Source organism: Ips typographus, linkage group LG4 (genome assembly GCF_016097725.1).
Source record: "Ips typographus isolate SLU linkage group LG4, UJ_Ityp_2.0, whole genome shotgun sequence".
NCBI lineage: Eukaryota > Metazoa > Arthropoda > Insecta > Coleoptera > Curculionidae > Ips > Ips typographus.
In genome coordinates this window covers 8,477,675-8,491,702 of record NC_138425.1, presented here as the reverse complement: position 1 = coordinate 8,491,702, position 14,028 = coordinate 8,477,675, and the positions used below count along the sequence as shown (strand labels likewise).

General features: G+C 34.3%; 1 protein-coding gene across 5 annotated transcripts in view; it reads left to right on the top strand.

Annotated features, from left to right (window-relative positions):
• Positions 1-14,028, top strand: part of aus (argus) — a 95,102-nt gene that overhangs the window by 12,653 nt on the left and 68,421 nt on the right. Inside the window, exon 1 of one of the 5 annotated variants that reach the window (XM_081979104.1) lies at positions 12,839-13,109. The exons of the other annotated variants lie outside the window; for them this stretch is intronic. The gene's annotated coding sequence lies outside the window, so the exon portion shown is untranslated. Of the gene's footprint in view, positions 1-12,838; positions 13,110-14,028 lie in introns of those variants that run through there. 5 annotated transcript variants of the gene reach the window in all.

The window sequence follows — 14,028 nt, the reverse complement described above, 5'->3', positions numbered from 1 at the left end:
GTGAATTTAGTAGAGCTTAACGGGGCGAAGCTCTAAATAGATTTTGAACTGGCTGGATCATACAATAAGGACGGATATCAAAATGACTTGTCCGACAACAATAGCTTATTGTAACCTAAGTGAAACACAATGTTTTGTGGGACTTATGTTACCACAATTTATTATCTTCAACATTTATGATGTAAATTGTGCCTTAAGGACAGTATAATGAAACGTTTTAATATAGTTTACTACTATTATTAATTAGTAAATTTTTATCTGTCAGACTGCACAATATTTAAACAACAGACTAAACTGACATAACAATTTTGAAAACACAAACCCCAAGAAAAGCTTGAGCTACTGGAAATGTTTTATATAAAGAAAAATAAAAACTCCAAAAGCACACATCAAATGTCTTGATGGTGGAACAAACTAAAACTTTTAATGTAAAAATAACTAAAACATGAAATGTAAATTTGTATGTGTATACAATTATCTATGACTCGTGTATCGTCATTTGTGTATTAATTTCGGACCACTTCTATTAAAGGTAAGGTTTTATATTTTGTAATTGCAGTTTACATTGCAAAAATTTAATTTTTAATAATATGTCGCCTTAAAATCTCAAAACATTCCAATTACTTATAAAAATATCCTAAATAAACCGAGATTTTGTAGTAGAAGATAAGAGACGGTCACTGAGATAACGTCTTTGGAAAGGTTAGAATAGATTTACTTTTTTCTATTTCTCTTAAACCGTCCTCTGTGTGTCTTAGTTGGATTCAAAGGAAAAAAAGAGAGACTAACCTAATCTAACCTTGCCAAGGTAAAAAATAATTTTTTTGAAGGTTTCTCAATGAAAATCTGGCAATAGTGCAGCAGCCATGTAAATTGTACTTATTGCAAGTTTCAGCTCCCCTGTTTATTAGTATGAATGGTTATTAGCTGCCGCTGCACAAATTGTTGTAGAACGATTGTCAATGCTGTTTGAACACTACCAGTACAAATTCGGTGTATAATATTTAACTCTGACTGATCGTTTGCCAGTCAAAAAAAAGAAGTATTTTCAAGATTCAACAACGCAATTATATTCTTTTCTTCAAAGGAAATCCTTGAATTTTTATAGTAGAAATAACTAAAATATGAAATGTAAATTTGTATGTGTATACAATTATCTATGACTCGTGTATCGTCATTTGTGTATTAATTTCGGACCACTTCTATTAAAGGTAAGGTTTTATATTTTGTAATTGCAGTTTACATTGCAAAAATTTAATTTTTAATAATATGTCGCCTTAAAATCTTAAAAAATTCCAATTACTTCCAAAGATATCCTAAATAAACCAAGATTTTGTAGTAGAAGATAAGAGACGGTCACTGAGATAACGTCTTTGGCAAGGTTAGAATAGATTTGCTTTTTTCTATTTCTCTTAAACCGTCCTCTGTGTGTCTTAGTTGGATTCAAAGGAAAAAAAGAGAGGCTAACCTAATCTAACCTTGCCAAGGTAAAAAATATATTTTTTTAAGTTTCCTCAATGAGAATTTGGCAGTGCAGCAGCCATGTAAATTGTACTTTTTGCAAGTTGGAAATTTTAAAATTACAAGAAAACGCTTAGTAAATTAGTCCACTACAAACAAAAAAATATTCTAGTGCCTGATGAAGGCTCTACGAGGCCAAAACGTTTAAAATAAAACCAACAAAAATGAATAAATCTACATCACTCAGGACAAATAAAACAAGAACATTAATTTTTGCTGCCTGACCTTTGCAAATCCAATAAAAGGATCCTAGTAAAAAATATGAAAATAGAAAAAGGTACTACATCCTAAGTCCTCTAATACCAATCCATTTTACTAACTCTTCCAACATGTTAATGTAGTAGAATTAAGATCTAAAACAGTCAACATCAGTTTACTCTTCTTCACTTAACACATCTATTATAATTTTCTTTTGTTCAAAGTTTCTATTGGAATTCTCCTTTGGCGTTAAACTAGTGAAACAAGTAGTTTTGACAAAAGGGATTTTGCAGCATTTAGAAAAAAAAATTGCCCGTACTTTTTCCTTGTTTTAGAATGAATCGAATTGAGCCGTCGCTGTTTCCAGAAAAGCCATTAGACCTGTTTGATTATCCTTGGTAAAATGAGCAAGCAGGCAAGCGAGCGGCTGCTGTTCTTTCCGACAATGAACCGTCGCGAGAGCATATCTTTGTCGATTTTATTGCCAGTAAAACGCCGACAGCATTTTGTTGCAATTTCGAATGGAATTCCCGTAAGAAAAACGGGAAAATGGCCGACGCAATAAAATAGCTTTTTATTCCGACAATGCCTGGAGAAAGACACTTTGATGAGTTATTTCGACTGAATTACGTGTTCTTGTCAGCCGTAATTTTAATTTGCATTGTAAACCCCGGAATGTTACTGTAACATTATTTTTGAAGCGGTTCAGTATAATTGGAGGCACTGCATTAACCCTAATTGGTAAGTCTGATTCGGGATGCAGTCCTCGTGCAGTTGTAATTGACTTATCCCAAACATGTGTCTGCTTAGGATAATTTCCATGTTACATTTCCTGGGTATGCAAAGAGAATTTGCCCAGAGGTGTACCGGAACATGTTTATCGGACATCTAATCTAGGATCTAATGTGCTAATCGGCATGCGTATTGATCTTTGAACGTAAACAGCCCCTTGATCTGGTACACAGGCCTATATTGAATATTTGAATAATGTCGCCGACTAAACATCCATTGTCATCAATTGAAAATTTCATAACCGGAATTTGCCGCAGCAGATTCACGCAAAACCTAATCCAAATTACGGGAAAATAGCTTATTTATGTTTGAGTTGCAGCGTTGATTTTCGACATTTAACGCTAAAATCGATCGTGGTCCGGCTTTGTTCCCCAGAATATAGACATTGGATCTGACCTCGTGAAATAATTCCAGCTCCCATGTTTATTAATATGAATGGTTATTAGCTGCCGCTGCACAAATTGTTGTAGAACGATTTTCAATGCTGTTTGAACACTACCAGTACAAATTCGGTGTATAATATTTAACTTATAGTTAAAACATTTGATGTGATGGTCAGAATCAAATAACTAAACCAACAAGTTTACAAGAAAAAAAAACTAGTTTTGCCATAGGCCTGTTTATCAAAACTTGCACAAACTCTTAATTAAGCAAAAAAGTTCAGATAAACTTAGGTCCGCAAACTCATCTTCAGACATACACAGGGTGTCAAAGTTTTATTTTAATAAATTTTTTTACATAGCTCCTACACTTTTTGAAATATTGAGCTCAAATTTGGAAGTGATTGAGCATGTTGATTAAATTATTTTTATTTATAGGGTGTTTTTTCTTTTTTTATCCTTTTGAACTTTGTGTGTTACGCCAAATTTACTATGTAACTAAATGCATTTTTCTGTTGTTCAATCAGCTGTTCCAAGTTTGAACTCAATATCTCAAAAACTACAAGAGCAAGAAAAAATATTGTACAATACTGTACAGGGTGCTGCATTTTCGATGGTTTTACGGGGTACAGAGAAAACGGTAATAGATAGAAAAAAAGTAGCATACGTGTTCTGATCTCTTTTTATGAGCTGAGATGACTGGCGAAAAGTGGGCGGCGCAAACTTCTCTTGTTTCAAAGATACGGGGGGTTTTCGAAAATTGGTAATTTTTGAACCTTTTCTGTATTTCAGTTGTTCTTAAAGTTATCAAAAAAGGAAGAACGGTTCCCAGTAGTAGTTTTCATGTAGAATCCAATGGGTGTAGTCAGTTTTTTTCTATTCCGTTTAGTTTCTGACATATGACAGTAAGTTACATTTTTTTAAATGGAACATCCTATATATTTTTACGTCATTTTATTCTGTTGATTTTTACCTTTTCAACGGTGTATTACAACATATAAGTTTGTAGAGGTTAATCCTGTTATTTTAAAAAAAAGACCTTTGCTAAGCTAAAAAAAGGCCAATATCTAAAATACCAAACAAAATCGGAAATAAAATAAACTAACACATCAGAAAATTAAATATTTTTAATAAATCTTATTAAAAATCTAAGTTACAAACAGTTCTATCGTCACTTTAATAAGAAAAGTGGCCATTTCTATTTTCTATTATTTTTAAGGCAAAAGTTGAAAAAACTGTTTATGTTGTTTTTAAAAAAATTGTAATTGCAAATTGTTGTAAATTGTGAATTGTAAATGCTTCAGAAATAAACTAACAAACTACTACTTTGAATACATTTTACATCGTAAACTGTATAGTAAATTACTTGTTATGTTAGACTGAAAGTGTAAGTACAAAAGGAAGGGAATGACACGCAGTCGTCTCCACAATACTTTATTTCGACCTTCAAAAGGTAAGGCCTGCTCTACTAGTTTCGGACATATAAATGGCCATCTTCAGGAGCTACAAGAATAACTTACTCTCAACTCGACAATCAATGCGCGGGCTGTCTTTTTAGAAAGGGGGAGACAGTGAGACCCATGTTGTGAAGATTTTGTGAATTTAAAGTTGTTAAAGGTGAGAATAAAGCTGATCGTCTGTTCGCCTCTGCCGTGGATGGTGGATTGTATCTGATATTATCTTTTTCTCCCCATAGGGTCTAACCCAGCCCTGTCTTTTAAATATGTGGTGTCAGTTTTTTTTTCTCCATAATCAGCTTTATTCCCACCTTTAACAACTTTAAATTCACAAAATCTTCACAACATGGGTCTCACTGTCTCCCCCTTTCTAAAAAGACAGCCCGCGCATTGATTGTCGAGTTGAGACTAAGTTATTCTTGTAGCTCCTGAAGATGGCCATTTATATGTCCGAAACTAGTAGAGCAGGCCTTACCTTTTGAAGGTCGAAATAAAGTATTGTGGAGACGACTGCGTGTCATTCCCTTCCTTTTGTACTTGTACAACTCCACTGAAAGAAAATGGACTACTACTTCTTTTTGAAAGTGTAAGATTACTCCCGCAAAATTTGAACAAATAGTAGTATGATTAATGTTTTATTTTACGGCCCGTTGTCAATGTCTCTTCTTCCCAATGTGCGTTTCTATGAAATTTACAGTGTTTTGTTTATTTTAGTACTTTCATGTAGATAAATTAGACAAAATGATGTATGGAGCACGTTTGACAATTTATATTTTCTAACTCATTTTTCTGTCTTACCAGACATGTTTATTAAATAAAAATTTCTGACTAGCAGCAAGAGTTATTAATTGTTTTCTTATTTTTAGTAGTTAGAAGAAAAAATGTTTCTTGAGCTACCAGTCGTTGTTATGTTGTTTTTGTTAATCATGGTTTTTGTATCTGTATCGTCTGAGAGGCGGGCAGTAAAACTGATTAAATCTCCACAGCGTAAAGTTATTGTTTCCGCCATGAAAACCTATACGCGTAAACAAACATTACAAATGGCTTTCCTACCTTTATTTTCAAATTTTACTGACTAATGACCTAAAATTTGGTTACTTAACTTTTTGGCTAGTTCAAAAACTGATTGCAATCCCTAAAGAAGACTATTGTAATATTACTTCATTGATGATAGTGATGAAGCGACTATTCGTCAAAAAGCATTATGAATACTAGAACTACTTACAAGTAATACAATACTGAGGAATATAAAAATATTGGCCCACAAATTACTTTATACTTTTGACTACAACTACATTATTCTCTCCAGTTTCAGCAATTGACAGCCGTTTAAAATTTACCAGTGGCAAATATATTCTTCTATTAAAAATGCAATAAATAATAAAGTTATTTCCCGCAGGCGAAACACATCCAGAATTCGATATGAAGAAAATTGTCGAAAGCAATATCCGAAATGCAAATCATAAGAAAACAGTAAATAATATTATACATAGCAGCCAGTAGGAAATAAAGAGAATACGTCTCGGAAATAGGGTGGGATCATTTAAATGCGCGGAACGTTCATTTATACAATTTTTTGTGGATTTCGAAAAGTTGTTCGATGGTTTATTTGATTTTTCTTAGTCTTTCTGAATATTAACTAGATCAAGGGGGAGTTCTAAAAGACCTGGTCAGGTAAAATATACTTTCCGTGTCGTTTGAACAATAAAATTCGAAGGACAAGAAACAGAACTGAAGAATAAATTTCAATATTCCGAGACCATAATACATTTTCTCTGCGCTGATGTAAAGCATTGAGGGGAGTTTTTTTAGTATCGACAAAAAAAGGTTGAGAGAAACAGCTTCTTCATTCAAAACTGTCTTATACATTTTTGACGTTGCTCTTCTATGGTTTTCTGAACAATACAATCCCAGGCATTACTTATTTACCGCCAGTCTCTCGAGATTTAAATTTTACATATTGCTTTTCCAGTTTCAGAAATTGGAATATGTTCAAACTGCTTTGTGATGGTTTCCATTTTAATATAACGTTTCGAGGTTTAACGCCATTCTACAATCCACGTCCGTACAGTAAAAAGTTATTTAAATTCATCTGGCTCGGGGTAAATATTCCACTTCTTAACCATTCTATCGAGTCTGGAAAACCGCACTTTGCCTTAAAAGGTAAGCATAAATATTCCATCAGGCTTCTAATTAAGCGCTTCCAAGTTTCCATGTTTATCCAAGAAACCTGGAATACGTTTAATATTTAAATATTTGAAAGCCGGCATTTACATCGCTAATTCCAGAATTTCAGCTCTAAATCTTAACTGGGTTACTTTGGCGCGACAATGTTTTATTAAAATTTACCCGAAATGTAAATAAATTTCAGTGGGAAATGACGTGAAAGTTCACCAATTTTGTGCCAAAATACCGAATTTATGAATTTCCTTCACCGCAAAACTTTCCAATCTCAACTAGACGGACGTATATAACTCTCAAAGATGTCATTCTATTTTAGCGCTATAACTAGAAGATGTTTCCTCTCGGACAGTTTCTAAAAATGCCATTACATCGGACCGGCAATGAAAAGTTTCTGGGCGATAAATGAAAACGCGACTTTTCAAGTCGGTCCCCGAGTTTCATCGAAACTCCATAGAGCGTTAACAAGCGTGTCACCGAAATAGGAAAACAATTAGAAAACTTTGGTCCGCGTGGAAGTTTAGAGGGAAAATATCGGGTGCAATATGGCGCTAATGAAACCCTGAGGGAACCAACTTTTGGTCGTATAATTTCCGGTTGTGTTGTATTTTTTTTCTGTTTTGCTATTTGTTTGTTGAATTATGGGGGTGTGAGTTTTGTGTAGTTCGTGTATCGACAGGGTAATTTCGTTAATATTTCATAGTTTAATGTCATCATAAATATGGTGATTTGTATCGGTGTTGGTTACATTTTTACGTTTTTACGTATACCAAATAAGCGGGTAAATTTATGAAGAAGGAAACTGTTATAAGGTATAATAATTGTGGTTTATATCCACTTCATGTCGTTAAAATAATATTAATTTAATTGAATATATAGGAATACATATGATCATATACAATGATCAATGGTTGGGCTAAATTCATATGCAGAAAATCTGACATTGACAGAAAACATACTGGACGGTTTTTACGTAAAGATTCCTCATTCTAGCAAACGTTCTACTTATTTGGTACACAGTTACCTATTTTATGCAGAGTTGTCAGGCTGACAAAACTGTGAGATAATTATTATCACGTATTCCAGTTTGTCATGACATACAAAATATGTATTCTTAATGAAACAAATGTAATCTTTAGTTTAGATGGGATAACTTTGGCAACATAGAGAATTTTTGTACTTTTTCTGAATTTTTTACGGTTTAAGAAATATTGGGGCATAAGTAGTTGCTAAAAAGTAAATGGGCAAACAAATGATCTAAATTGTTGGTATATCATTGAGGATCCCCAGACCTCAATCGGTTGGATCTGATATTGTGTATGTTTTTGAATATAATTCAATTTGTATGTAATTAGTTCAAAAGCTTCTTAAGTTAATAATAGAAAGTAGGAAGTTTTAGAAAAAAAAACTTATATCTCATTGACTTATTAACATTTCTAACTGTTGGCATACATCAACAAACTTAGGTTAGGTTTACCTGAAAAGGTGTGGTAGCAAATTGTGTACGGTCTCGTCCTGTCAAATAAACAACAGCAAAGAGAAGGGTGAATATATTTCAGAGAGGGATTAACAGTGTTCAGTTAAATCTATTAGCAAACCTCATAAAGCAAACTGACATAATGCCACAAAGAGAAGAGCCGCGCTCGTTAGAGCCCCATCTTAATATCACCCCAAATTCAATATTTTCCTTTGAAACTCAATTTCAAGTTTCCTAAATGTTTTCCTATTTTGGTTGACGTGCTTGTTACCGGTGTCTGAGCTTTTCGCCAGAAACTTTCCCCAACTAACTAGAAACTTCAAGAGTCGCTCGCTGATTTGGAAATTTCCGCCTTGTGTTTTGGCGTCCGAAAATCCATTCGTTACAACAATTTCGGCATTAAAGATTTTAAATATGGATCGTTTCGGCGACCGCTTTTTCCGCCATAAATATGCATCGCCTGGTCCGACAACGTCAATACCGAAAGCTGATTGAGTTCGAAGCTCCGCTTTTATTGGGAAAAGCAGACGGTTTTAATTTTAATAAAATAAACTGGCTTTATTCTCGGATACACGCCGAATTAATTGCGTTTGCCCTCATAAATTATTTAAATGAAGTTCGAGGGAAAACTGACGGAATTTTATTGTTTCAAACGATATTTGAGAGGGATCCAGAGAATAAACGAGATTGTTTTGATTTCCATTTCAAATTCAATAAATAGTCATGTACACTACAAAAGTTTTAAACAAACTATAATAAAATAACTATAATATAGCAAGATAAGAAAAGCTGTTTTTTCTCAACTCAACTCTCTCATAATTAACATTTTTGAGGAAATGTATGTATTTTACTTTCTGGTTAGCCGAACGATAAGTAAATCACCAGTCCTTCAAAACACATTCTGGAATCATTCAAAATTAGACATATCGGACAAAATAGTTAGACTCGAAGAAACATCGAAATAACCGAGTTAAATTGTGTTCAAAGCGTACAAGAAGTGAATCCCACTACACATTACAAGCACGCTGATTACTGTAAAACAAAATAAATAGTACAAAATTGAATCTAGAACAAATAATTCAATTTATAAATGTGTGCAACGATGGAGTTACATGTGTCCTACATTTTGAAGACCTTTACTAAGACGTTTTAAACTACACAGTCCTGAGGATGACCACCAGCAGTGGTCGAAACGTCGACTCGTGGTAGACAATAAACGTCTGCTTTTTTATGGCCTAATCCAACCAATACCACTTAAGAAAAAATACCTTACAGAGGCTACTACCAACCAACTACACATCGGACAAAATAGTTGTTTACGTTACTAGTGTGGTATGAGCATTTTTATAATCACGAGTGAGTGGTGATAATACAAGTCTATTGATTTACTATACCACACAAGTAATTTACAAAATGTTATTTACGACTAGCATGATAATGATTCATTACATAGCTCACTTTGAGTTACAAAATAAACGATTTTACCACACTAGTGTGGCAATAATTGATTTTACCGCTACCCTAAGAGTACACATCAGATAACATATTACGTATCTAGTTCTGTAAGAAGCATTTTATTTACTTAAAATCGTATGAGCAATGCATTACCTGATGAACTTCATCTAATATGCTCTGATAAAGCAAGAAAAGAAAACAAAAACAATTTTTTTCTGGATTATATCATGGCCGACCGTAAAACTGTGAGTTTTTCTACAACTGTACGTAAAGAGGGTCATTACGTAACTGAAAGCTATGCGCAATTGGCTCTTTACACTGACGGTCGTAGGTAACATTACGTGAATGTAAGTTAGAATTGAAAAAGGACTCATTTCTGTGTCTCAAAAATATATTATTTGTGTGGTATGGCAAATTAATGAATCCGTTTGTGCTCTCTCTGGCAATCTTTCCCACTCCCGACTATACCACACTAGTATTGTAAATAACTATTATTTACGACTAACGTATAGCTCTAACTTTGAGTAACATAATAAGATATTTTTATCACACTAGTGTACGTAACTTGAAATGATGTAATGAGTTATTACCATGCTCGTTGTAGGTAATAAATTATTTTTAGCCTTGCATTATATCTATGTAATCTTCAATATTATGCGTAATATAAAAATAAACTTGGTAAAAGAGAATCATTTTTGATTTGTAACCTAATTGAGGGCAAGAAAGACAGCCTAAAGAAAGCGGTAGCAATCTTACCGATTTTAATTAGCTCGGTAGGGTCGACAACGTGACGGCCTAATTGAAAATCTGAGGAAAAGCGATTTTTCTCCGTGTTAAAAAGTGGAATTTGCATTGGACGAGGTACATTTTTCCAGAACGGCTAAAAACCGGTATTAAACGGCCTCCCGTGGCTTTTTAATGCGCGCGGGCATCGGAGCTTTAATCTTAATTCCATAAAGCGTCAATATTGTGACAAAGATTTGCTTAATTAAAGCCAGGAACAGAGTAAATAATCACTCAATTACGCCGTTAGGCCGGGGAAAACGGAGGAAATAACGCGCCCCGGGCGTGCTGCAAAGTAAAGATCAAATAAAACGGCGTTTCTTCTTTCTTGTCTCGACAGTTAAAAATGGCTTTTCGTGTGGCTGGAATATCTGTTTAAATCCACGAGGTGTGACTTTTTGAAATACGACCTAAATCTGCTCTTGAAAAAAGGTAAGGAACACTATTTCTTTCCATTTATCATGTTAACAGTCACATCAAAAATATAAAAATCAAAAAATGATTAACTAATGTACTGAAGGGTCAAAAGCAATATCAAGAACGCGTACTCGTTCCAGAAATTACGTAGTTTTATCTCGGCGAGGGTAAAAGATACCGAAAAATAAACGAGCAGAACGATAATTGGATTATTTTTCTGTGAGATAAATCGTGTTTCGCCGTGTCGAATAAACTCGATTTGTGCCTGAGATCGAATGGTCACTTTGCCTGACAGTCTGCTAAATTGGTATTCAACGAAGGGCACGCGGCCGTTTCAGATTACGAAATTGATTTTCCAGATATAAAACGAAATTTTGCCGTTCAATTTTTCAGGTGCGTTTGATAGCTGACCGATCATTTCGACCGAAAAAACTCAAGAAATGCCACATGGAATTTTTTAAGAAAACGATTTATAATGATCATTACCGTGGCTCTGTAGGAAAATTATCAGATAGTTTCTAACAATGCCAGACAGATATTGATAGATGTTATCTGACAGTTGCGATAAACTACTTAACAAAGTTTCCCAATCATAGAATACCAATTTTGCTTAGAATTGATCCTTTCTTAATTTTCTACTGACTAATCTAAACTCTGTCTGGACTGGTTGGTTGATGCACGACATTTTAATATCCTGCTTGTTTCAAACCTAATTAATCTCGGATAATGCCGGAGGATTATAAAGCAAGTGTGAGAGAGAAGAACGAAAATGCGTTCAAGTATATCAAACTGAAAGCAACAACGGTTTTAAACAAACGGAACCGTCGAAATGCGAACGCGAAATTAATTTCTCCGCATTTCTGGTGCTCGGCCATTGCGCCGATTCTCGCAGTTTATTTTGTTTGCAGTTTGTTGTTGACGTAGATCAGCGCTTAATTAGTCACTCTGTTTGAAATTCAAATTGATTAGCGCTTGCACGATAATGCATCGGCGTTAAATTGCTTAACATGAATGTATTTGCCGATTGATACAACCTCCAGAATGTTCTACACCTACAAGAAAGGTTATTACAACAAATTTGTCCTATGCACATACCAAAAATCAAAAAAACAACGTCAGAACCAAAAAAAAAAAACCAGAAATGCCAAAATACAGAAAAAAATGCAAGCTTTTTCAAAAGGAAGCCACTAGCCACTACTTTTTCAATTTCCAGAGGCCTCTAGAAGTATTTTTGAAGAAGTGTCCGAAGGAAATCTGTCAAAAATTGCCAGTCTAACTTAACCCATACCGTTCAGGGACGTGTCCTCTAAAAACCAAGTTTGAAGAAAAACACACAACATAGCTCATTGCTAGACAACCAATTCAGTTACGGACACTATTTTTTTGTTTCTCTGTGTGTATAACTATGCTTTTAACTATAAAAAGTTATTGACCAAAATTCGTTTGAAGAACCTGAAGTCAATATTTCGTTGCACACAGTGTCCCGACTCAATCCGAAGTTTTCTAATTGTTTCTTTGTTGTGGTGACATGACTGTTAACGGTCTGCGGAGTTTCAATGAAACTTTGGGGCAGAAACTAACTTGAAAAGTCGTGCTTTCATTTATCATGGAAACTTTTCATTGCCGCAGTCGGTAATGGTATTTTTACGATCCACTCGACAAGTCAAGGGAATATACCGAGAACCGTCGCGAGTTTTTACTTTTAAAACATTCTTCAGCTGCTCCGCCGTTGAGTAATGACCGTTTTCTGTTATTTTTATATTAAGCATGATAAATGGGATCATTAGATCCGGTCAGTTAATGCTGAAGAAGCCTTTAAATTAGCGCTTCTTTCAATGTGCTGGACTCTCTGGAGTTTTCCAACTATGGACTAACTAAGGCGCGGGGGAAAAAATTTTCTGAGCGCTTTGGAATTTCGGCATATAGTGGGGTGATTCGGCCGTTGCCGACAGGAAATTAAAAATAACGACAGGTCACGCTCTCTCTTTTTGTATGCATAGTCCAATAAAATCTGAATAAATGAATATAAATCGCATACCCCCCTTGAAACGAGTCGTAGCTAGAAACAACGCTGACAGAATTAGTTGCCGTAGTTGAGCATACAAACTGAAATCTTGATGGCCTTAGTTGATTTTGGTCCGGCACTCGGAATACCAGAATATTTGGGAGTATATCAAACAGACCCTCGATAAACTTCCGAAAACATAAACATAAATCTCGAGCTACGTACGGTTTTCTTAGTCTCGTGGCGTCTAAAGTAGCGCGGGGATTAATCAGGCTTTGAAAGAAAGTTCGCGCCGCCAAGACGATAAATTCTTCCCCCTACGTTTGGTTTGCTTTGTTTTCCTGTTTTATATCCGCGCAATAAAATAAAACTTAATCCATGTGAGATATCTGCATTTGAAGGTGATGTGAAAACTTGGATAACAATTGACCATTTGGGTTTAAGTAAGTTTTTTCACTTTTAATATATAAATCGTTTTATGAAGATTACAGTATGTTCTAGTAATATTCAAGTAAGCATTCAAAAAATATATTTACTTTAATAAAAAATACTAAACAGCCAAATGAAATATTAATAACACAGTGATGAAGGAATTATTGATTGACAAAATATTACATATTGGTAGTATCTGTAATTTGGTCTTTGTTCTCTCTACTCTCTAAATCTAACAAAAGTCGTTTACAATCTGAAAAACTGTAAAAGTGTCAAGGACGTTCTTTTCCACTTGCGATTCTTCTATGTAATCATAATTCCTATGTCATCAAATCAAGTTGTTCAACCAAATAGGGTAAGATCGAATGACAGCTCTAAAATCCACGTATTTGAGAAAATATCTATCTACCTCGTACGACAGTAACACCAGGTTGTCAAACACATCTTGATAGAAACGTTTTAAAAAAACACTGTCAATATTTCTAAATTTCTAATAAATCATGAATTTCACAGTTACCTGATCAAGTTATGAATTTGTTTATAGTTTTCTCTGACTATACAGAATGTGTTCAACAGAGGATGGTAACTAGACATTTATGGATTTCAATCAATTTTCAATTTATAGTTCAAAATATAAACTTAATACAGATTATGCTTTACAACGTGCTATTAAGTCTGGCTTTTCAATATTAAATTGCCAGTATTTTTATAAAAGGCTTAAATATAATGTTAAAATGAGCCAGGCACGATCCCCCGTGACGTAATTAGAGACTCTTCGTTTCCGTAACGTAGGTGGAAGGTTAGAGTCGGGTGGCGAATTATTCATTTTAAAAAACATTCTGTATTTTAAAGTAAATATGGCAACCTGTCGTCTGCAACGACATTAGAATGTGATTCAGTGAAACTTTGAAAGTAGAAACTTTGACATTT